Below are 26,354 nucleotides of genomic sequence, written 5' to 3'. Positions count from 1 at the left end.
GGCAGAATGATAAATGGTTTTGCTGTGTCCCCATTCAAATCTCAACTTGAATTGTATCTCCCAGAATTCCCACATGTTGTTGGGGAGTATCCATGGGGAGGTAATTGAATCATGGGGGCTGGTTTTTTTTTTTTTTTTTTTTTTTTTTTCTTTTTGTGGAGAATGGGGTCTCGCTGTATTACCGGGCAGGTCTCGAACTCCTGGGCTCAAGCTGTCCTCCCGCCTCTGCCTCCCTGAGAGCTGGGATTACAGGCGTGAGCCATCGCGCCCGGCCATGGTCTTTGCTGTGCTATTCTCGTGATAGTGAATAAGTCTCATGAGATTTGATGGGTTTATCAGGTGTTTCCACTTTTGCTTCTTCCTCATTTTTCTCTTGCCGCCACCATATAAGAAGTAACTTTCACTTCCCACCACGGATTCGGAGGCCTTTCCAGCCATGTGGAACTGTAAGTTCAATTAAACCTCTTTTTCTTCCCAATCTTGGGTCTGTCTTTAACAGCGGCGTGAAAACGGACTAATACAGTTGTATTTCCTGTTTAGATGCTGTTTAATAATATTTCATGTAAGATAAATATCTGCCTATTAATGATATTATGTGCATTCAGCTGCATAAGTACCTGGACGTTATTCTTGGCTGTCGTCTGTAGCTGTCCACACTTTATCAATTATCAAGCCTTGTTTTATGTACTTTGGAAATGTATCTTAAAGTTTGTTCATGTATGACCCCTCTTTGGCCTTGGCACTTTAATTTCTTTGTTACATGGGTATATTGATACAGCCAACTTAATAGGTTTGTTGTGATGATTAAATACCTTACATATAGTATGTAAATTTTACTTATTTTTATTTTTATTATTATTTTTTGAGACAGGGCCTCACCCTGTCACCCAGGCTGGAGTGTAGTGGCATGATCTTGGCTCACTGCAGTCTCAGTCTTCTGGGCTCAAGCCATCCTCTCATCTCAGCCCCACAAGTAGCTGAGACTACAGGTGTGCACCACCACGCCTGGCTAATACTTTGTATTTTTTGTAGAGATGGGGTTTCGCCACGTTGCCCAGGCTGGTCTTGAACTTCTGAGTTCAAGTGATCCTCCCGCCTTGGCCCCCCAAAATGCTGGGATTACAGGTGTGAGCCACCATGTTGGCTTGTTATGTAAATGTTACATGTTGCTGTCTAATAATAATGATATTTTACTATTACTGGCTCAGGTCACTATCGTTGCTAAACCGGGATTTCTGGAGTAACTCCAGATTGGTCTCCAGTTTTCCCTTTGCTTAGGTTCTTCCCAGTTCTCAGTCTCCTTCGCTTCAGTTTGAGCAGTCTAAGGTGTATGTATGACTGGATTGCTTTTACTTAAAATTCTCAAGTGGACTCCTTTTTGACATTCGAATAAAGTCTGTAAAATGTTTTGTAACATACCTTGAAAACTCCAACCATTTTCTCTAAATATTCTGCCTCTTTGTTTTCAGTTTGTGGGTGCACTGGAACAGTTCTGGCAGGAAACAAACTGTATTGGATGTGACTCTACCAAGACAGATGGACAGTGAAGTGCTTTCTGATTATTATAGCATGGCCATAATAATCATACTTTGTAATGATTTTAGGGAGATACTAATAGCCAGATACCCATTCTAATTATAAAAATACCTTAATCAGGCATACATAGATGCAAGAGTTTCATGCTATACTACATGTTTGTATAATCTCCTTGAGAAACTATTTACATTATACTTAGTAAGACCACTAAATGAGGTGGTTTGCTTTTGTGAAGTTTATTAGCCAGTTGGGGAACATCTAATGAAGATGATAACTAACTTTAAGTCTAGAATGCTCAATTTAGAGCCCTTCTTTCTAACATATATAATGGTTACATACCAAGGCTTATTGTCTGTTTAGAAAACTACAACTCTAGACTAAATGTATTAGCAACTGTTTATCTTTCTGTTCTTGGTTGCAGTAGGATATGGTTCCCTTCCATTTTATGCAAACAGGATATCAGATTATCCAGGAACAAGTTACAAAGAAGGGAAACTGGTTCCATTACACGTCTTTGGAAGTTACCTTGTGGACCCTGAGAATGTGTTACAGGTGTGCCAAGATCCCTCAGCCCTTGTTAGCTGGTGCCTCAGTGGGGTCTTAGGTGACTAGAGTGCCTGGGCAGACAAGAGCAGCTCCATCTTCTCTTTAGAATTTGTTACCTAAACATTAAATCGAGGGTGTGCCGTGACATGAGGAAAGTAGAAGCTCACCCGCCTGCTGCACTCACATAATAAGCGAGAGGGAGCATTTGCTACTCTGTGTCTCTACTGCCTGCCCGCCCTTTAGCCTCAGGTTACAGAAATAAATAAGTTAATTAATCCCAACTGGGGAGAGTTTGAGGAGTATTGAAGGGAGAGGAAGGAATGGTTGGAACCTGTTCAGTCAGGAACAGATGAATAGGTCAAGCCTTATTCACTTTTAAGAAGGAAGGGATTCCTGAAGGACAAACCACACTTGCTCTTCAGGGCGTTACAGTGAAACGTTCTGAAATCCTGAATATCACACATTGCTGGGAGGAGTGTCCTGCCCTTTGGGAAAAATAGCAAGAACTTTGAGCTCCCTCTAGAGGCCAGCGGTGATAAAAGAGCGCATAGTGGTCTGTAGGGAAATGATTGTACCTAAAGCTAAGCTACCTTTCAGCAAGGAACTATCATTTTATAGATGTATTATCCAGTAAAATGTTTTCTTGTATTGGGAAGAAATTGGTACCTTTGAAAAGAAATTTGGGTTAATCATATTCTAATTAGCTATGGGGGACCAATTGTAAAGTTCATTTACTGTGTGGAAATACAGCTGAGAAAATCATGAAGATGGGTCATGTAACCTAACAAAATAGTATATTCTAACCATTGGAACAAACCAGATCAAGATGAGAACCTGGTTTCTGTGCTGTTTTGGGCCGGAATGTTTTGACAGTAGACCCTTGATTTGAACAGAGGTAAAGGTGATCTGTAGTACCAGCTGTGTTCTCACCCACTCCTCCCCTTCATCTGAACAAAACCAGTGAGTACCAGAAGATTAGTGTTAGGAAATGCAAGATGCAGGCATATGTTAAAACTTCTGAGTAAGCTGACATACACAGTTTCTTAACTTTTTTAGAGCCTCAGTTTACCAAGTGATTCATCTGTTATTGCAGGGTAGACATTTTAGTCATAACCATGTATGTCAAGGAGTTAGTTATGGGTTTAACCCTTTGCTGTATTTAGTCCTTTTGTTCTCAATATATTTATACTTCTTTATAGAACTCACTGAGAGAGTTCAATTCTAAAAACTTAGTATGAACTATAGAATGACAGAGAAGTAATTTTGTGGTAATATTAATATGTAAGAGTTGCATTCCCACCAGAAATATGTGAAAGTAATTGCCCAATACCTGCACTAAGTATTGCCTCTTTCTAAAAAATCTTAATCATTGCAATGGTGTGTAGTGGCATATCATTTTTCCACCTTGTAGAAATCCATCTATTATCAAAGTTTCCATGGTTACTTTTATGCATATGGCTATCACATATCTGTTACCTGGTTTTTCTTTCTGAGTTCTGGTAACTATTCCGTAATTCCTTGATTGTTTTATTTATTTTATACAAACGGGATCAAATGTGCTTTGTAACTTTTTAAAAACTCGATGATACATCGTGGACTGTGTTCTTAGAGATCTGTTATTTTTTTTGTACTAGGCATGTGCAAGCACACATGGCCAGACAGCAGAGGAATATTCACTAAAATAATAGTGGTTCCCTCAGAAGCGGGGCTAAGAGTGATGATTATCCTTTTTCTGCAAAGTAGTTTGTGAGATTAAAAAATGAAGTTAATTTTAATTAAAAACCTATGTTACAATAATCTCATTACTACAGGTGATCTTTAAAAATCATATTGCATATAAACACATCTGATACATAATTTGCAATTTGCGTGAGTCTGCTAAATGACTCTTCCAGTGGTGGGATTTCAGGGTTTCTTACACTTTATTTTTTGTGAGTTGGTTAGTTTATAGTGATCATCGTATCATTTTTTATGAACATAATGCTATCTTATTTACATATTTAGATTCCTATAAAACTTTTTAAAGTACCTATATTGCAGTACTAATTTTAAGGTTACTAAGTAGTTGATTTAATCATTGGCTGTTAATCTTTAGCTATTTTATTGTGATTAGACAGTATGGTCTTTATAATTTGATTTCTTACAGTTTCTCTGTGACTCGGTGTATGTATTTAATTGCATACCCTTTTAGAAGAAATATATACTTTTAATTTGGTATAATTTTCCTGTGTGTGTATTTGTCGGTTATATTTTTTAGGTGTTTATCCCTTCTCCCTCGCAGCTCCCATCCCTGTTCCTATCCTGTCTTCTACATTTTTATCAGCTCCTTATTCCTAGTAACCCTGAAATTGTAAAGTTAAAATCTGCTTTGGGCATTGGGCATAAAAATTTATGACTGTTACATTTTCACCATACCTTTTGTCTACCTACCTGCATAATATAAAACCCCTTTTCCTGTTGAATTCTTTTTTAAAAAATTGGACCAGACGCTGGGGACATCATCTGTATCTATTAGGCATGGGCCAAGTATGCTAGCTATTTGGCAGTTTGCAGGACAGTTTTGAACAAGAAAAATTGTTCCATGGTCTGCATAGCTTAGAATATACTGCCAAATGTTCATGATGCTGGAAAAAAGCTTGGTTATTTTCTAAGCCTACAAGCTAGCGGTTTTACTTACCAAGGGTTTTTTTTCGGGGAATAGAGGCCACAACTTTTTGTACCAAGGGTTACTATGTAAATCAAGGGAAAGTTATACTTTGAAGTTTTGGGGTTTTTTAAAAGAATTCTTCAAATTTTGCAAAATCACATCACTACTGTAATGCTGCTAATGGATTTTGAGTTGTGGGTACTATATAACCGAGTAAGTCTACATTTATCACTGAACCCTTCGTGTTGAGTACTCTGCATACAGTGTCATCATGTCCTGAGTATTTACATTTAGTCATCATGTTTTCAAATAGTCCCGCCCTGCCCCTTCCCAGGACTGCAGTGATACTTATATTAGAACACTTGATGTTATCCCACAAGTTAGGTCTTGGTTACTTTTTCTCCCTCTCTTTGCTTTGTTTTGTTTTGATTATAGGGTAGTTCTTCAACTTCTTGATATTTTCCACTACAATATTTAATCTGTTAGTCCTAGCCAATGTATCTTTCACTTCAAATAATATGTTTTTTATTTTTAGTCACATTTTTGCCTTTCGTCTTTTATTTCTCATCATGTTGATTTATTTTTTCTTTTTTTGAGACAGTCTGGTTCTGTCGCCCAGGCTGGAGTGCACAATCTTGGCTTACTGCACCTTCCACCTCCCGGGTTCAAGTGACCCTCCCACGTTCAGGCAATCCTCCCACCTCAGCCTCCTAAGTAGCTGGGACTACAGGAGCACACTACTGCGTCTGGCTAATTTTTTTTTTTTAGTAGATACAGGGTTTCACTACATTGGCCAGGCTGGTCTCAAACTCCTGACCTCAAGTGATTCACCCACCTCAATGCTGGGACTGCAAGCGTGAGGCACCGTGCCTGGCCCATGATTTATTCTTGATCATACGAAGCATATTTACAAAAGCTGTTTTTGGTCCGTGTCTGCTAGGAGCTTAATTCTTTCATTTTTGTCACTTCTGACTCTGTTTCCATTGGTTTTTCTTCTGATTATGGGTTGTATTTTCCTGCTTTTTTATATTCCTGGTAATTTCAGATTGGAAACCAGACAGTGTGAATTTACATTGTAGAGTGTTGGATTTTGTTCTAGCACATAGTTAAGCTACTTGGGATAGATTTGATCCTTTCCAAGGATCAAATGTTTGTTTTTAAACGTTGTTAGGACAAGTTTAGTCTTTAGTGCTGATTTAGCCTGATTACTAAGGTGTGACACTCCTGAGAACTCTACCTGCTGGTGGGGATTTCTATTCTATGGCTGGTGGGGACCCTAATTTTTCAGAGCCCTCGTGTGTCACTTCATAGATGCCCAGATCAGTATTCAGCCAAAGATTCTAAGTGAGCTGCCTGTAGATACCTTTTTTGGGGTACTCTGCCTTTACCTTTTAGCTGCTTTAACTTTCTGGCCTCTGGATTCTTCATAACTCTCACTATGCTGTCTTGGTCCTTCCAGTCAGTAAGCAAGAGCTCTACAGGGATCACTTTCTTTTCCTTTTCTAAAAGTTAACAGTTCTCCACCCTACACATCATCATTGTCCGTTGTCTGAAAAACAGTTTCATATATTCTGTTCAGTTTTCTAGTCTTTCACAGCAGGACAATAAATTCAGGTTATCTTAACTCCTTCGTGGCCAGAAACAAGACCAGTTACCAGATTTTTAATTTTGATTTTTGTCTTTTACTTTAACCTCTTGAAAGTAGTAGTAGTAAAATTACACTTTTTTATTGGGTACTTTTCTGAGTACCTTTGTTTATATAGCCTTAGTGTTCTTTGTTAATTTTGTCTTTTACTGAAATATAACAAAAGTAGAGGAGACTAATTACCTAGTAGAGCTTTATGGGAAGTCAAATGTTACTTGTGGAAAGGTAAGATACATTATAGCCAACTTGATAAGAGCATTTTCTTCCAGGTATGAACATTTAATTTCTTATTAGAATACTACATTGGCAGCCCTGTTTGTTTGCAGATACTTGCTCTTTACACAAATGCAGCACTTTGTGACTGTATTTGGAATACAGAATTTTAAGAGATAGTGGTTACTCATAGAATTTTCGCGAACCTCATGGTTATCTTAAGATTTATGCTATTTTGTGTTGCATGAAACAGATATTTCTGGATTTTCAGTGTTCTTTATTTGCTACAGCAATGTTTAGAGTGTTTTATGAGTTTTAACCTTTTAAATTGTTACTGTTTCACTGTAAAGCCTAATCATATTGAGGGAAATAACAGAATAGGATTTGTCAGCATCTTAAGGAATGGAGCTTAGATCAGCTGTTTCAAATGACGCTTTCGGGAATCTGTAAATCTATAAATCAGATGGTTAAAAATACTTAAACAGGTCAGACGCAGTGCCTCATGCCTGTAGTCCGAATACTTCGGAAGGCTGAGGCGGGAGGATCATTTGAGGCCAGGAGTTCAAGAGCAAACTGGCCAACTTAGTGAAACCCTGTCTCTACTGAAAATACAAAAAAATTAGCTGGGTGTGGTGGTGCACACCTATAATCCCAACCACTCAAGAGGCTGAGGCAGGGAGAATTGTTTTAACCCGGGAGGCAGAGGTTGCAGTGAGCTGAGATCTTGCCACTGCATTCCAGCCTGGGTGACAGAGCAAGACTGTCTCAAAAAAAAAAAAGGTACAAATTGATATCAAAGTATCTTTTGAAAAAAAGAAAAAAATACTTAAGCAATTCCTCTCAGTTGTTTCCTCCCCTCCTTTATTTTTATTTTTTAAAAACAGGCATTTACATATTGACTTGGTCTTTATGTCTTGTAATTCATGCTGTAATTGTTTATTTTGCCTTAGGATACTCTTTGGTTTTCTTAAACATTTACTGAATCCTTTATTGGTTAATGCTTCATCTGTAGGGGTTACAGTGTTTTCTCTTAGCTAGAATTTAGAATGTGTATCACCCAGTGCCTTGAATGTAGCAGGTGCTGAATAAATATTTAGAAGTTTGGTTATAGGGACGGGCAGTAACTGTAATGTAGTCATTAATAAGTAGTATAAAGTTGATGTTGTTTGGCTCTAAATATTTTACTTGGCACACATTTTGACAATGAAAAAGAGGCAATAAACTGAATACTTACACATCTCTTTTATTCATCATCCAGAGATTTATAGAATTCTGTGCTGCCACCTTATCCCTATGGTGCTAAATTTGAACCCCGAGTCTGACAGTTGATCACTGTGTGATTTTTCTTAGGCAGGTTAATCACTCTAATTTGTTCTTCTATACATTCAAAATGATACGCATATTACAGTGATGTTATAAGGATTAAGAGAATAAATGCCCACTTAGCACAGTGTTTGGCACATTTTGGTTGTAACCTCTCTATATGCTTTGGCCTTAGTTTGATATGACTTTGTGTTATTTTAATGCCGGTATCCAGTTAATATAAAGCAGAGTTTGGCAAACATTTTCTGCAAAGGGCCAGATAGTAAATATTTTCAGTTTGTGCCATCTATTCGACTTACGGGCATGGCTGAGTTCCAATAAAGCATTATTTACAAAAACAGGTGGTGGGCCATGGTTTTCCAACCTGTGACTAGTATTGTATTTCTTTGTCTTTTTTGTGTGTTTTTGTTGCTGTTTTCATTTGACAGCTTTGGTACAATGTATTTCTTAACTATTGAGTATTTCAAATACCTTCAGCTGTATTAAAAAATTATATAGGTAATACAGTTATAACCCTCTTTGCACTAACTTTGATTAATTTCTTTCAAATCACTTGAGACATAGTCCTCAAGCGAAATTATGAAATCAGAGAGATTCCATAAAGTACCTCACAACACAAGAGCTGAGGTATTTAGAGAATGCCAAGGCTACTAATAATTTATTCATTTAATGGATAGTAATTATTAATTATACCCATTTATATATACTATTTGAATTTCCCCTTGCTAAGTTTTATCCTGAGAGTTACGTTTTTGAACCTTTGGCTGTATGTGTTCTGTTCTGTTTATTATAGTACATAAGAAACAGAAGATAGGTGACAATAAGGAAACGGCCTTATGAAGTGAAAACCGACCAATGACACTGTTGTCATTCCCACTACCAATTGCTCTTCCACTCACAAAAGAAAGCAATTGTTTCACCTTCTAAGAGTGAAACCTGCCTGGTTGCTGACAGTTTAGAAAGAGGAGGTGGAAAAAGTCAGAATTTCATGCTGTATAATTACCAATCCCTTGGTTTGCATTAGTAGTGTATAAATAAAATTTAAGAACATTACAGTACTTTTTTTTAACAAAAAATGTTCTTATGCCTTTTAAATACTGCTTTTATGTTGCACAATTTGGAAATCAATGTGTGTCTAAAATTGCTGGGTTGACTTAATGCATAGTAGGGCAGTGGACTAATATTCTGAAAGGTCCTCCTTTTTATTAACTATCAGAATTTCTTTTGTAAGATTAATACAGGCATTTTTCATTGTAAAATAGCATTGTAATTGGTCATAGGACAGATTCTTTTCCTTTTAAAGAAGTGGTTTGTTCTTTGACATTTTCGTGGTGGTGGTTTGTGAGAATATAACTCAACTGAGGTACTATATACTAAGCCACGTACAAATTCAGTATGATAGCTCTAACAGTGATGTCAGTTTTTGCTTTTAAAAAACATGATAGCGTGCATTGTTTAAAGGTGCAGAATTCTCTTAGTTCCAGCATTCTTGGGTTTGCAATAAAAGTCAGTGTCCAGCTGGGCGCGGTGGCTCACGCCTGTAATCCCAGCACTTTGGGAGGCCGAGGCAGGCGGATCACGAGGTCAGGAGATGGAGACTATCCTGGCGAACACTGTGAAACCCCGTCTCTACTAAAAATACAAAAAGATTAGCCAGGTGTGGTGGCGGGTGCCTGTAGTCCCAGCTACTCAGGAGGCTGAGGCAGGAGAATGGCGTGAACCTGGGAGGTAGAGATTGATTGCAGTGAGCCGAGATCGCGCGACTGCACTCCAGCCTAGGCGGCAGAGCGAGACTCCATCTCAAAAAAAAAAAAAGGCAGTATCCACTCTGTAATGTTTTAGACTTGTGCTGTCCAGTCTGGTAGCCGCTAGCTACATATGGGTATCAGAACATGAGAAGAATATTTTCTAAGAGTAGATTATTTTCTAAAACCTGGATACCAGTATTTAGCCAGCCCTGTTTGGGTATAGCATGAAATGGTACCCCTGTTTGCAGGACTGTGCTTCCTCACTTTTTGCATGACATGGCATTCCTAAAAAGCAGTGATGTTTGTGTGGCCCACTGGGATACACAGCAGAGGGTGCTTATAACTAGGGCTTACAGATCTGGGTGCTCTGCAGCACCAGGCAAGACCGTACCCCATTTTTGGCACGCCAGTATGCAGTGGCACATATGGTACAAAGCTGCTTCAGAGTGCTCCCTATAACTCATTCCTGGATGTTTTTCTAGGTCTATGAGTGGAATTTGAATGCATTCTCCCTTCTTATTTCATCATTTTTATATGTCATATTCCCAGTGAGACTGTGAGATATTGGCATTTCACAACTTAGAAAACCTTTCAAAGCATCATCCATAAACTTAGAGATTTAATGAGTAACTGTATATATGATCTTTCTTTTCTTCTCTTTTGTTTAAGGGAGAAAGGAGGAAGGAACACCATGATGTGGTGATATATTTAAATTCTGTTTTACAAACCAGGAAAATACTTTTCCTACCAGAAATATGGTTACATTAAATATATGCAGTATAAAAATCTCAGCAAGGAGACCATGAATCTGTCCATCTACCCCTCCCCAAAATAAAATTACACTGTTCAGATAAAAAGTGACTTGGTTGGCTGTTTCTAAAACTTTCTGTTTATTGGCTTTTGGCAAGATAAATAGTAACAAACACCAGTGTCTTAAGAAAATCTAAAAATTGGTAATCCATTCACCCAGTATTTATTTCCCTCAAGGATTTTATAGTGAGTTGACTTTTATGGTGTAAATCTTTGGTTCTTGTCCCTTTCCTGATGTCCAGCCACTTGTTGTTTGGGCCAGTTGTTTCTAGGATTCCTCACCCTTACACAAGGGCCCCTCTTTAAATTCTTTACCCTTGCTACAAAACTAGTTCACTGCTAAACACATACCACATCACTTTACGCTAAAAATGTCATCATAAAATAATTGTTCCTGCCATAAGAAGTGATACATTATTGGAGCAAATGTCTTGTTTCTGTTGCATCTTGCAATCAAGTCTTTTTCTTCTCCCCACACACCCTTCACCTTTCTCTTCCATTCGCATGTTCAGTGATTACATTATAACTGGTTGTGTGAGTCCTGTCTTCAGTTTGGAATATTGTACCTACTGCTTTATTACTTGATTCTTGTTCTGTCTTATAATAAAATAGATAAGGGCCAGGTGTTGTGTTTTGTGGTTCATGCCTGTAATCCCAGCCCTTTGGGAGGTTAAGGCAGGAGGATCGCTTGACGCCAAGAGTTCAAAACCAGCCTGGGCAACGTGGCAACACCCTGTCTATAAAAAATAAAAAAAATTAGACTGCCATGGTGGTCCACACCTGTAGTCCCAGCTACTTGGGGAACTGATATGGGAAGATTTCTTGAACTTGGGAGGTCAAGGCTGAGGTGAGGTATGATTGAACTACTGCATTCCAGCCGGGGCAACAAAGCAAAACCCCATCTCAAAAAATAATAAATTGGCGTGGGATGTGCCTTCCCACCCCACCCCTCAGTCTCAAATCTCAGTTGTTTTACTGTAATGCTGTCCTTACTGACTTAATCATCTCTAGGTTTTCTGTATTCAGTTCACTTAAGGAATATTAAGGTTTCTTCCTTAGTAGAAATTGAGCCCAGCTAGGTATGGTGGCTCTTACAAACTTCCCACAGTTTGGAAGGCTGAGGTGGGAGGATCACTGGAAGCCATAAACTCGAGGCTACCCTGAGCAACATAGCAAGACCCTGTCTCTACAAAAAATTTTTAAAAATCAGCCAGGCATGGTGGTGTAGGCCTGTAGTACCTGCTATTCAAGAGACTGAGGTGGGAGGATCATTTGAGCCCAGGAGTTCGACATGATTGCGCCACTGCACTCCAGCCTGGTAAACAGGCCTTTTTTTTTTTTAAATCCTGCACCAAACCTACCCATCTAACTTACTGCGTAGCAGAGAGCATAGTCAGGCTAGTCATGCCATGGTCATTGACATTTCCCTTACTAAGTGATAGTTGTAACAGCTCATCAACCTGACGAGGAGTTGTGGTTAATTTAAGTGGATGCAACAACTTGGACCTGGGAAAGAGATAAAATAAGTAATGGGCAGCTCGGCCCATTATTCCACTGAGTTGAACAGGAGAATGTGTCTGGTATTGGTTTCAGATGTGAGCATTTCACCAAACTGAGAGCATATTCTAGAGATCAAAGATAGGTATTTTTGGTACAGCATGGTTTTATATTCAAATTAACTAGTTCATTTGATGGTTAGGCTAAAAAACAGGAAATTATAATGCTGTAGGGAAAATTGTCTGAGCTGTACTTATGAGAAAGAATTTGTGTCTTCAGAGTGTCTGTGTGAGGGATTTGAATTTAAAGATAATCTTGACTCTGTATGTTTGTATTCTTTGATTTTAAAGCCTAACACTCAAATAAAATTTGATTCACTATTTTTTGTCTGCTACTCTTTGCTCCTACTTATCTCCCCAAGTTGTACTCTAATGTGCTTTAAGTGCAGGGACTTTGTATATTTTTAATCCTTTATTTGCTGTAGAAGTCAGTAGTACAGTACAGAACTCCTAATCAAACGACTTCTCAGTACTTACTGGTGTTTGCTTTACTTACTAGCCTGGTATATTCAGTTTTACGCCTTGTGCGTTAGGTAAGCAGTGAACACATTAAGTTTATTCTTTCCTGGTAACCACTGTGGTGTAGCCAGGGGTTTTTAAACCTGGTGGTGAGGTGTTGTCCAAACAGTCTGAGATAATACGCACGTTTTTATGAGCACTTAAATATGTACAATTTCATGGGAGAGCATTTGTAACTTTTGGTAGATTCTGAAAGAGTTCAAAAAGATTAAATGCCTTGGACTTAACAATGGAGGAAGCAAAGAAACCTTTTCAAAATCTGGACTTTAAAAAATTGCTAAAAGAAAATTATGAAATGCAGTGCTGGATAGGTTATTGGTAAAATACATGTTTCAGTAAATTTAAAATTTTAAAGTGTATATACCGTCAGATTCTTAAATTCTTAACAGTGAGCTACTGTAGACCAGAGGATGGCTGTTCTCTTATAAAACTGACTTATTTTAAATGCATATGATAGGGGCTTTTCTAATTCAGCTTAACACTTTATAGTGAAGAACTTGTTAATAACACAAAATGAATTGTACCATGTTACTGCTTTATCTTATGCCCATTTCTGTAATTTAGACTTTTTTTCCTTAGGAAAAGGGCTCTAATGTGAAAAAGCGAGAAAAAAAACCTGACAGTTTTATTTGATTGTGACTGTGAAGTCAGCACTGAGTTGGTAGAATCCATGTGACATGCCTGATCCTAGTGGCTCTGTAGTATGGGGGAGCTGGAGGAGCCATGCACATTGAAGGCACATAGCACGAAGCATTTCTGCTATCAAAAAGCGGGATCCATTTGCAAACATTTGTTTGAAGCCATGATTTTGAATTTATGACTTAAAATGCCATCTGAAAGTATTTATACATTTAAAATTCCTTCCCCTTGTTAGTAATATGTGCCTTTATTATAGATGATTATTTGCATTTGCATAAACAAGCTTATCAAATGTATTTAAGAAAATTAGCAGGATGATGTTTAAGGGTGCTATCAGAATGTTTCACAAATTGTTGATTTCTTTGCATTCACAAATTTAGTGAAATATTAATAAGCTATTATTATTTGTTGTATTCTCTGCTAAAATAGTTTCATACTGGTTTATTCTGAGGAGAATTTTTAGTGGATCAAAATATGAAAGAACTTTAGATTCATGTTATTTCTGATGGGTGGTTGATGTACTTCAAAGATACACTTCATAGACTTGGAATGTTTGGAAAACATGCTAAGTTCTGAAACTAGTGAGTCAGGAAAAAAAAACTAATATCTTTTTTGTTTTGTCTCAATTATACAGCAGATATAATTTCTACAGTAGAATTTAATCATTCTGGAGAATTACTAGCAACAGGAGATAAAGGTGGTAGAGTCGTCATCTTTCAACAGGAGCAGGAGGTAAGTGTTTAAAGTTTATTGGCTAAATTTCAGTTTGATCGTGGGACTAGAGCTTGGGCTGCACTGGAGAATCTCATCAGAGGATGTTGGAATTATTAAAGAAGTGTGTGTTTATTGAATACAATGTCCAATGTATAGACAGCTCTGGTTCTCTTAGCTTTGTATGTGTGCATGTGTGTACATGAGCGTATGTTGTTTTGGTTTAAAAACATAACACTAATTGTAAAAATACTTGATTAGAGAAGGGGTGGAAAGTGATGGAATAATCCAAGATTTTAACGGTTTTGAAGTCTTGGCCCTTCATTATAATTTTTCCTTTAAAACTCCGTAAAGCAAAGTTGCTTTGACTTCTTCTCAATGCTTGGTTTACTTTGTACAATTGAGGGGTGAGAGGCTAGTTTAAAGAAAAAGCAGCTCAATTTTTTTGATGTCAGTTCATACTAATACTGTTACAATGATTTAAATGTAAAGGTTTAAATGACAGTTGCATGTACATGCATGTAAAGTAACTTAAAAGTGCAGTGCTATCTTTTTGAAGAAAGAGAAAATTGCAGAATCTGTAATTAAAGTGGGCTTTTGTTTTGTTTTTCTTACAACTTAGGCACACTTCTAAATTTAATTGACCAGATTTCTCACTAAAAATTTTTTGCTAAACAAAATTTGTCACACTTGGTTTTTTCTTATTCATTCTCTCCTTCCATTTGTAGATCAGAGTTTAACCATTAAAATCAGTTGTTTTGAAACATTCTGCCCCTATTTATTTAAAAAGTTTAAAGTAATGTGGATAAATTGCAGGGTTTTACAAATACATGTCTAAATCATAACACGGAGTTAGGTTTTAAAGGATTGTGAAATTCCTTAAATAAGCAAAGAATCTAGTAATAATACTACTACTTTGCACTTCTATAGCGCCTTTGACCTGAGGATCTCAAAGTGCTTTACAAACACTAATGAATTAATCCTCACAACACCCCAGTGAGGTAGGTAATTTAATTTTAAAAGAAATGGTTAATAGTGTCTGATTAGAAGATGCACAAACACTAAATATGTCTTTTATTATTTATTATTATTTTTTTTGGTTGGAAGAAAATATGAAAATAAGAGTCAAGCTTTCCTTGACAAAGAATGGTCTCGTGGGAAGGGGGGAGCTAAATCAGTTTTCTGTTTTAAGTAGCCAAAACTTGACCATAAGAATCTTGACATACTTAGAGTTGACATGGAAGCTTACATTAGAATTTCATTATAATTTCCCTTTCTTTACTAACGGGAAAGCCAAGATATAAATAGATTACTTTATTACTTAGTGGCAGAACTAACAAGCAGAACCCAGAACTTTTGACATGTCGTTTTCAGTGTTCTTTGCTGTTTTCATGCTGGATAACCAAAATGTGAATGTTTTATCTAGAGTTTAGAGCAGACCTTCCCATAGGTGTTCTCAGAGCCCTTGAATGTATTTTTTACTGAAAGTTAATGACTCCACACTTTACTTTTATTTTAAAGAAAAGTGTTTGAGAAAACTTGTAAAATTGATTTTGCCCTAGGCATAACATTCTGAGGGTTTCAGAAAGTCTTCGTTTTTAATGAGGGCATTGTGTCATTGTCACAAATATAAGTTTGTCAACTAAAAGCTAATTTGGAAGTATTTTACCTGAGAATGAAGTCATTTTCATCTCCTGTGGTCGTTGTTGTCCAAGTCAAAATCAAGTGTGGGAAAAAATGGCTGAAAATTTTTTTAATTGAGGGAAATGTTTGCTTTAATATGGGTTTAGTAATGTAGTCAGAGTATTAGTATTTAGTATTTTCCTAAAGGCTGTTAGTAATACATTAATTTGGAATTAAAGGTCTAACATATAGTTACTGAAACTGCTCATTTTACTTGTATTAGAAAATAAGACAAAATTATTTTAAAGATAATCATTTCCCATGATTCTTTTCTGAAATCCCACTGAAGATTCTAAAGTGCTGGTATTTTAAATACATATTCTTGTAAGGAGAAATGAGCAGAATAACTTTCTGAGAAGGGCCATTGGTAGGAAAAAACAGGACCTCCTTTTCGTGTGTCTCATTCTTCTTAACCGTATTTAAGAATTCAAAACGGAGAGTTTTGTAAAAACTCAGTAACATGTCTTGAGAATTACTTAGTGGTGTAAATATCAGTATGTTTTTAAGTGATAAAGTAAGGATGATGATACTGATTGACTTTTCACTCCTGAAACTTGGTCTTGACAATGAATTTGGTGTGTTTTGCCTATTTAATTTTCTACATTTTAAAGCCCTGTCTTAATATTAGAGCTTCTAATACAGTGTTGTCTTCAGGATCTACGTCACTGGTCATAAATACGTATACTTTGCACTTAGAGGCACCTTTATTTCAATACCTAATGTAATTGGATGAGATTTTATCAATTCACATCTATGTATCTATAAGATAGTGTTACAGTTTGAAAAGTGAAAAATAGTCTTTTCCTAATTTGTAGATAAAATCTCAGAAAAAATTATTTAACAAAGTTATATTACTTCATTTAGTAGCAAAAATCAGATTAGGATTTGGGTCTCTGATTTGCAATCCAACTATTATATGTTCATTCCAGAGTACACTGGTGTCTAATGTTTCTTAGACTCTGATAATGGTGCTAGCCTTGTTTGCAGAACACACTGGCATTTGATCTTTTGTAGCTTTATTCTCTTACATAGTGGCAGGGTTTCTTCTTAAACTTGACTTTACTGGGGACCAAAATATCTCCACCCACTCTTTTTTTTTTTATCTTTACTTGGAAGAAGAAAAGATCATATAACAGCAGCAGAGAACTTGGCACGTCAGACTTTGACATCTGTAAACCCTCATGTCTGCCTCATTCATTTTACCCTTCAGAAGTAGCTAGTCTCCTTGCTGTGATCCAGGCGGGGTATCTGTGTCCTCTTGCTGCCTGTCCGTTTATTCCCCAGTCATAACATGAAGAAACTGAGTAGTCATTCAGAGGCTCTTCATTTGGTTTGAGTATATTTCAGACTGATAATTGTTGAATATTTTTAGCGTCATTTAATAGTGTTTTTTAAAACTAATATATTTGTATAGGTATTCTGCTACACAGAATCTCTGTTGTAGAATCAGGGCACCTAAAGAACTTTAGGCACAAAAGTAAAGTGATTTTCCTGATGTAATCACAGCTATCATGTGGTCAGTAAGAGTCTAAAATTCTGATAACAAATCCAGTGTTCTTTATAGCATGATCTGCTATAAGTGACCCATGTTATTTTTACAGCTTCTAATAGCTTTCGACAGCAAAGTGAATGATAGGGTATATTCTTTTTGTTAATGAAAATATTAATACAGGGTTTTGAGGGGAAGTCCGAACATCTATTAAAGTGGATAATGATGTTCTCTAGGTTTTAGGGATTTTTGTTGTTTCCATGGGTGCTCAAATCAGGTGATTAGCGGTTGTCAAAGTAGCTGGTTTCCTACTGACTTTGGGTTGTTCAGACCTTCAGTTTCTCTGAGACTTTGTGTTGTACCCTGTAAGGTAGTGTGGGGGCATGGGTGCTGGGTTAAAGGGACAGCTAAGGCATAAGGTGAGGAGGGAGGTTGTACCTCTTTCCACTTCTTTTTAATAATCTTTCTAGATTGGTATGGGGCCTTTGATTTTTGTTTTCTAGGGCTGCTGGTAAGTTTCTTGGATTTCGTACCCTCTGGCTTTTTTTATTCTTAATATGGTATTCCCAAAACTCCTTAACAGGGTACAAAAGAAACCTTAAAAAGCATGCTTTTCACAAAAGAATGGATAGTATTGTTAATATGATGGTATTCTCTTCCTAAATTATATAGGGTTCAAAATGTTTGCATGTATTTAAAACGCAGATTTCTGGGTTGGGGGTCACGGCTGATGCCTGTAATCCCAACACTTTGGGAGGCTGAGGCGGGTGGATCACTTGAGGGCAGGCTGGCCAACATGGTGAAACCCTGTATCTAATAAAAATACAAAAATTATCTGAGCCTGGTGACACATGCCTGTAATCCCAGCTGCGTGACTAAAGTATGAGGATCACTTGAACCCAGGAGGCAGAGGTTACAGTGAGCCGAGATGGTGCCTTTGCACTCCAGCCTGGGAGACAGAGTGAGATTCTGTCTCAAAAAATAATAACAAATAAATAAAATGCAGATTTCTATCCTGCTCCTCAAGAATGTGTATGTATATGGTGCATTCATAGAATGTAAGAGCTAAAATTTATAGGGCTTTCTAGGGATTCTTAACTTTTGTTGTTGTTTTTGTCCCATGAATTCCTTTGATAGCCTGGCAAATCCTGTAGACTTCTCAGAATGTTTTTTGTTTTGTTTTGTTTTTGAGACGGAGTCTTGCTCTGTGGCCCAGGCTGGAGTGCAGTGGCGCAATCTCAGCTCACTGCAACCTCTGCCGCCAGGGTTCAAGCAATTCTCCTGCCTCAGCCTCCTGAGTAGCCGGGACTACAGGTGCACACCACCACACCTGGCCAATTTTTGTATTTTTAGTAGAGATGGGTTTTCACCATGTTGGCCAGGATGGTGTCGATCTCCTGACCTCATGATCCACCCACCTCAGCCTCCCAAAGTGCTGGGATTACAGGCATGAGCCCCCGTTCCCTGCCAGAATGTTTTAATTGCATAAAATATTTAAGATCATAAAGGTTGAAATAATTTACCAAAATACTCATAATTGAGTAATGTATGAGTGGATAACAGCTGGATTATGATCTTAAAATGTCATTTATGTGTGACAAAGTCACAAGAATTGCTAATACTGTATGCAGTTTGTTACCTAATATTGTATGCAGTTTGTTACCTGTGTCCATGATCAAAAGAAATGCTGAAATTTAACTGGAAGTTAGTGAAAATGAATGTGTACATTCTCTGCCCTCCCCCACCCCCCGCCCCCATCCAGGCTTACAAAATTCCTGGGTTCTGTCGTTGGACCCTTGTGTCCATGAGCCCCCAAGTTGTAACTCGTGGTAGTGCAGTTTCCTTTTGCCAGCTGGGGGCCCAGGTACCAGATTACCCATCCAAAGTCATACAGTTAATAGGGAAGTGATCCCCTACTGCAGAAGCCACATATTCTTGATTTCCACCCCATGGCTTTGCGCACTCTGACCTGGATATAGTAGCAGCAGTTTATGTGCTAGGCCCTCTACCAAAATCCCTAAATCTTACTTAATTGTCACAGCAAAATAACAAAGATGTTTGTATGTTTACTATATCTCAATGTATTACAAATTTATAAATAAAATGAGACTTAGAGAGGATACATGAACATTTCCAAGATCACCGTGCTAGGTAAGTGGGTAAAAGCTAATTTTGTATAAATTGAGATGAGTATTCACAGTGCTGGCTGTTGATTTTAAAATGAAAAAAATCTTTAATCCTGTTTGGTGTAATGAGCCTAATTGTTAAAAATCACCCAGGAAAATCAGTCTCATTACTTTATACCTAATGAGGAAAGTACATGATCTTTAGACTTTTTGACATGAGCTATTAATGAGTGATCTGTTTTCTGTCATAGGCATTAGAGGGGAAAATGGACTGAGAGTTGAACGAACAGCCTTGGTTCTAGTCCTGGTATTCATTCATGCATTTGCCCAGCCATCTCTTCTTGTTCAGCCTAATTTTAGTGTCCAGATTTCTCTCCACACTGCCATCAGATTCTTGTCAGCTACCTGTTAATCTTTTGGGGCTCCTTAGGGTATTACATTTTCCAAAAGCAAAATGTCGTGTATTTTAAATATTTAAAATACCTGCTCAGTGGGTACCTAATTTTATCCGTTGAGCAGACATCCGAATTAACCGTATTTCTTGTACAGGTTGAGTATCCCTTATCTGAAATGCTCGGAACCAGAAGTGTTTCAAATTTCAGATGTTTTTGGATTTTGGAATTTGCGCATGTACATAATGAGATATATTTGGGGTGAGAACCAAGCCCTGAACACAAAATTCATTTGTTTCATATACACCTTATACACATGACCTGCAGGTAATTATACAATATTTTAAATAATTTGTGCATGAAACAGTTTGGACTGTGACCCATCACGTGAGGCTAGGTGTGAAATTTTCTGAAATTTTCCACTTGTGGTGTCATGTTGACAGTAAAAAGTTTCGAATTGTGGAGCATTTTGGGTTTCAGATTTTCAGATTAGGTATGCTCAACCTGTCCCCAAGAAATTCTCCACCAAAAACAACTCCAAATCTATGAAATTAATAATGCCCAGTGATTTTGGAATTAATTACTAAATTAATTAATAAATTTGGAATTTATTTACCTTTCCTCCTCCTTCCCTGCTCTCCCTAGCCTCACACATATAAAACATTTCATTGTATTCTTCTTCTTAATAATTTTTCCCTCTTAATTATAAATTCATTATGCTCGATGTAGATAATTTAGTAAATATGGATAAATGACAAAGAATGCATGTATAACTCCGCCAAACAAAAATAAGAACTTTTGGTATATACCAAAGGCATGTCTTTCTAAATATCTGATTATAAATTTAGGGTTGTATGATTTTTTTTCTCACATACTGTATAGTGAATACCTTTTCATGTCATTGAATTTTCTGTATCATCATCTCTGTAATGACATGACACGACATAATTGTTTATTTGATCTCATCTCTATTGTTAGATTCCTAGATTATTTCTGCTTCTTTTTTCAGGGTCGGGAGGTGAGAGACTGCCCCTTTGCCGTTACTGTGTTTTTCCCTCTTTCTAAAGAAATAAAAGTAGCAACTTGGTGATTGAAAATACATTATTTCATTGGATTTTGGTTTTACTTTACCCTTTAATACTCCCAATAATTAAAGTATCTTGTTCTGTGCCCTCTTTTTCTAGTAGTGTATTTATTGAATTTGGATGGGCCACATGTTGTGAGAGAGGGCATCAGCTCTTCTTCTCAGGCATTATGTTTTTCAGCTTTGTTGAATGGCTGCCTTTAAATTTTGTTTTACTTTTTGTTTTTCTGCCCACAGAAAACATTTAAACATTAAAAATGTTTAAAGGTTATTTAAACATTCTTTTGTTCCCTTTTAAATTTATTATTTAGTTGGACTTTATTACCCTAAATCATGTGATGAAGTGATTTTCTTCTCTTCCACCTTCCCCACCCATTCTCAGATTGCCAGGCAGGTTATTGTTGTTAGTAGTAGTAGTAGTAGTAGTAGTGGTAGTTGTTTTATTGGTGGTGGCGGTGGTGGTGGTAGTAGTAGTAATAGTAGTAGTAGTAGTAGTAGTAATAGTAGTAGTAGTAGTAGTAGTAGTAGTAATAGTAGTAGTAGTAGTAGTAGTAGTAGTAGTAGTAGTTGTTTTATTGGTGGTGGTGGTGGTGGTGGTGGTGGTAGTAGTAGTAATAGTAGTAGTAGTAGTAGTAGTAGTAGTAGTAGTATTTTATTTTTAGAGAGTCTCGCTCTGTCACCCTGGCTGGAGTGCAGTGGCACGATCTCAGCTCACTGCAACCTCCGCCACCCAGGTTCAAGTCATCCTCACGCCTCAGCCTCCTGAGTAGCTGGGATTACAGATGCGCACCACCATGCCTGGTTAATTTTTGTGTTTTTAGTACAGGCAGGGTTTTACCATGTTGACCGGGCTGGTCTCAAACTTCTGGCCTAAAATTATCTGCCCACCTTGACCTCCCAAAGTGCTGGGATTATAGGCCTGAGCCACTGCACCCAGCTGGTTATTGCATTATTTATTTAAATTTTTTCACATGGATTTAAAATGCTCATTAGCTCAGTCATCTGCAGAGTTGTGTCTAGACTTCACTGTATTTTAGCTTTTCAAAGTCTTATTCAAGGATAATGAACTCTACTAGTCTTTCTACTTTATTTGTCCCTTCTTACAGTTGAGTTGTGTAGATAGGTTTTGAAATGTATTGAAATTGGGTTCTTTCTCAAATATGTCTCTATACCCTTTCAAAGTAAATACTTGATCAGAATAGAGGTTGTTGCAGGTTTCTTAGTATCTAGTTATTAAGGATTTGACTTGTGCCTTTGCAAAGGGGAATTTTCTAGCGAACTTCATCTGTAGTCAATTTATTGGGGGTAGGGAGGCCTTTCTTATAGTGGAAAGGACATTGAAGACCATCTGGTCCAATCTTATTTGTTATTTCTCCAATTTGAGGCACAGAAAAGAGTCTGAAATCAGGCGCCTCAAATGCCAGGGCGTCATGCATTTACCTGCATCATGTTGTTTCTAAATGATAGAATTTGCACTCATTGGGCTTGATCCTTGTCTGAAAGAGAAATTAGTGTTTGAACTTTACTTGCTTTGGCATTAAATTCCCAAAACTATCCTTTCCTGAGAGAATAAATTGTATTTAACGCATGAAGAAAACGGGATCCAGGGGATTGTTTTATGAACTTCAAAGGGAAGGAGACACAAGTAGTAAAAAGACTTTTTGTTGTTGTTGTTACATCTAATACCATTTGGGGTTCATCTGAATCTTCTGTCAGAGAGAAACCAACTCCTTAAGGGTCCAAGTTAGATTGAAATTCCATTTTGAGAGAAACAAGGTTGGAGAGCCTTGAGATCTGCCTCCATTTTTGGTTGCTGATAGAACTGGGAAGAGCACCAGCATCTGAGCAAGGCACAGTTTTCGTGTGGGGTGTTTGTGTGTGTCCACGCGCATGTGCATGGAGGGTTTGTTTTTTTCCATTCCTTTCAGTAATGTGTAAAATGTGGAATAAGCATTCCTCCTATGTAACTTTATCACTTAATCTGTAGCATAGTCTGAAACAGACATTCTAGCTAGTTTGATAATCTGAGTGAAAGCATATTAACAACTTCAGGTTTTAAAACATTATATTAGTTGTATTTTATGCATTTCCTTTAAATTTTTTTTGACTATCTTATAGACAAATAATAATGCTGTTGATTTGATTCAACCAGGTATCCTTCATTCACATATCTCTCCCACTATATTGTTGTTTTTTTGAGAGGATATTGTGACTGATATGCTTCCAAATTGCATTTAGTACATGGTACATAATAGGCACTCAGTGAATGAGTATTAGCTTAGTGAATATAGTTTATAATAAGGCCTTGCAAAATCTTGAAGTGCTCCATGACTGTCATTAGTTTAGAGAAAGTTTTGAGATTTCTTTTCCGTTTATTTCATCAAATGACTTGTGTTTTGCTTTATTCTAGAAAGTTCCCCATATTTTCTGAATGTGTTGAGAGTAGTTATCAACTATCATTTAATTTTGTTTTGTACCATTTCTGCCACTATCCCTGAATGGCCATTTCACAAAACACTGACTCTTTTAAAAATACTTTTATACTGCTGTAAAATATAAAACAAATGACTGCTTACACTACATAGAAGGTGAACATTAATAAACAGTAAGTTTTAGTAGGGTTCTATTTGGAGGCTTAAAAATATTTATTTTCTGTTATATGAGATCAAAGTAAAATACATTTAATATTTTCTTAAATTTTTAAATTTTTTTCATGGAGCAAAGTAAATATGTCCTACATTTTTGCAGAGTTTCATTTAAGGAAGGAGAAAGTTAGGACAGGTTGAGCATTCCTAACCCCAAATCCAAAGTATTCCAAAATTGGAGACTTACTGAGTGCTGACATGATACCACGAGTGGAAAATTCCCCTGGCCTCATGTGATGGGTCACAGTCAAAACTTTGTTTCATGCACAGAATTAATTAAAATGCTGTATAAAATTACCTTCAGGCTTATATGTATAAGGTGCATACAAAACAACTGAATTTCATATTTAGACTTGGGTCCCCTCCCTAAGATAATATCATGTATATGTAAATATTCTAAAATATGGAAGAAAATGTGAAATCTGAAACACTTCGGGTCCCAAGCATCTTGGATAAGGGAAACTCAGCCTGTAAAAGCACAGTGGAGTTACTTACATTTAGAAGTAGCTGTTGCAAAATGTTAAGTGAAATTTTTTCAGAAGTTGCCTTTAACTCTTGACTATTCTTAGTATGTTTATTGTAGAAAATATGAAAAATGTGTATCATTTCCACAAAGAATAAAATTAAAATCATCCCGTAACAGGAATGAAGAATGAAGACCAGTCTGTGTGTGTGTGTGTGGTTTTCTCAGGGATTTTTGTTTTGTTTTACAGAATGAGACTCATGTTGTACATATCACTTTGTAGTGTTTAGTTTTATGTACTGTCTATGTTTTCTCAGGTTGAAATATTGCCTCCCAGTCAGGGAGATGAAGAGACTGTTAGAACCAATGAGTAGAAAGGGTTACTTGAATAGTTGGGAAGAACATATTCCGTCTTATAACTTAGGTGACAAGGTTCAGTAAACTTGTGGCTTGTGGGAATAGCTTATACTTCTACCAGTAGTATGTGACTTTGTCTTTTTGTCACTAAAACAGTGGTCATTATCACATTTTTAATTTTTTGTTCATTTAAGAGGAAATATTATTGCTTAGTTTTGGTGGTGGGTGGGGGGAATGTATGTATGTGTGTGTGTGTTTTGTTTTCTCAGGGATTTTTGTTTTGTTTTACAGAAGGAGACTCATGTTGTACGTATCACTTTGTAGTGTTGAGTTTTATGTATTGTCAGTGTTTTCTCAGGTTGAAATACTGCCTCCCAGTTAGGGAGATGAAGAGACTGTTGGAACCATTGATTGGGTTACTTCCACCTTTTGGCTCTTGAGAATAAAGCTGTAATGGGCATGGCTGTACAGACACCTCTCTCAGGTCCCATTTTTCAGTTCTTTGGGATAAAATCCGGAAGTGGGATTGCTGGATTATATGGTAGTTCTATTTTTAGCTTTTTTGAGGAATCTCCACATTGTTTTCCATAGGGGCTGCAACATATGTGTGGTATATATTTTTAAATCTTTATTTAAATATACACTGAAAAGTACATAAAACACTAGCAGATTATTACATAGCAAACATTTATTTAGGTCAAGAAACAGAACTTCCCACACTTCCACAAACCCTTCTCTTTTCCCTTCCTCTCCTTTATGAGCCTGCCTTCTTACAATTATTTTGGCCTGTAGTTTTAGAACTTTGAATAAATGGAATCCACGGTTTATCCATTATGAATAATGCTGCTGTGAACATTCTTACTCATGTTTTTTGCTGTACAGTCATGAGTAGAATTATTGTGCCATAGGGTAGGCATTCACTGTTAGCAGACATCACAGTAAAAAGTTCTGCTAATTTTATTCTTGTGAACAGTATATAAATTTTATGGCTGTTCTACATCTTTGCCAGTGCTTTGTGTTATATTATCGGTCTTTTAAAATTTAACACTTTGTGGGTGTGAATTAAGTTTGTATTTACTGTTTCTTTTTTTGAGACGAAGTCTTTTTGCTTTGTCACCCAGGCTGGAATGCAGTTGGTGCAATCTTCGCTCACTGCAACCTCCTCTTCCCATCAAGCGATTCTCCTGACTCAGCCTCCCTAGTAGCTGGGATTACAGGCATGCACCACCATGCCCAACTAAATTTTTGTATTTTTAGTAGAGACAGAGTTTCACTATGTTAGCTAGGCTGGTCTCGAACTCCTGACCTCAGGTGATCTGCCTGCTTCGGCCTCCCAAAGTGCTGGGATCACAGGTGTGAGACACCACATCCGGCCTTGTGCTTACTTTCGTGATTCACATTGAGATTGAGTTGTTGTTATGTTGTTTTGAGACAGGGTGTTTCCGTGTTGCCCAGGTTGGAGTATGCAGTGGTGCGCTTACAGCTCACTGCAGCCTCAGACTACTGGACTCAAGTGGTCCTTCCCACTTCAGCCTCCCCAGTAGCTGAGACTACAAGCATGCACTGCCACACTTTGACTAATTTTTTTTTTCTCTTTTTTTGGTAGAGATGGTCTCACTGTGTTGCTGATCTTGAACTCCTGGCCTCAAGCAATCCTCTGTCTTGGCCTCCCAAAGTGTTGCGTTACAGGCATGAGCTGCCACTCCTGGCCAGAGCTGCTTTTTATATTGGCTATTTGGATATTATCTTTTGGAAGTGACTGTCGAAATCTCTTATAATTTTTTACTGTGTTGTGTGTCATTTTTCTTACTGATTTGTAGACTTTCTTCACACTTTTTGCAGATGAACTCTTTTTCAGTTATATTTGTTGGAGGAGCCAGGGGCAGTGGCTCAGTGTAATCCTAGCACTTTCGGAGGCTGAGATGGGCGGATCACTTGAGCCCAGGAAGTTGAGACTAGGCTGGGCAATAGAGGAAGACCCCATTTAAAAAAAAAACACACACATACACATTTTGTTAGAAGTATTTTTCATTCCGTGATTTGCCTTTTCATTTTTTTGAATAGTTTTTTTTTTTTTTTTTTGAGACGGAGTCTCCCTCTGCCGCCCAGGCTGGAGTGCAGTGGCCGGATGGATCTCAGCTCACTGCAAGCTCCACCTCCCGGGTTGACGCCATTCTCCTGCCTCAGCCTCCCGAGTAGCTGGGACTACAGGCACCCACCAC

The 26,354-nt window shown here is 37.3% G+C and overlaps 1 protein-coding gene across 2 annotated transcripts in view; it reads left to right on the top strand.

Moving 5' to 3' along the window:
• The window catches only part of PPP2R2A (protein phosphatase 2 regulatory subunit Balpha), an 84,430-nt gene that overhangs the window by 35,117 nt on the left and 22,959 nt on the right, over nucleotides 1-26,354 (top strand). The window contains exons 2-3 of one of the 2 annotated variants that reach the window (XM_017885407.1): nucleotides 13,817-13,914; nucleotides 14,824-14,894. The gene's annotated coding sequence lies outside the window, so the exon portion shown is untranslated. The remainder of the gene's footprint in view (nucleotides 1-13,816; nucleotides 13,915-14,823; nucleotides 14,895-26,354) is intronic. The other variant, XM_017885399.1, reaches the window with a different exon arrangement.

The sequence above is a fragment of the Rhinopithecus bieti genome, unplaced genomic scaffold (assembly GCF_001698545.2).
Source record: "Rhinopithecus bieti isolate Rb0 unplaced genomic scaffold, ASM169854v2 scaffold_315, whole genome shotgun sequence".
Classification (NCBI taxonomy): Eukaryota; Metazoa; Chordata; class Mammalia; order Primates; family Cercopithecidae; genus Rhinopithecus; species Rhinopithecus bieti.
Note: the sequence above shows the minus strand (reverse complement) of the source record. Positions and strands in the feature narration are given on the sequence as shown.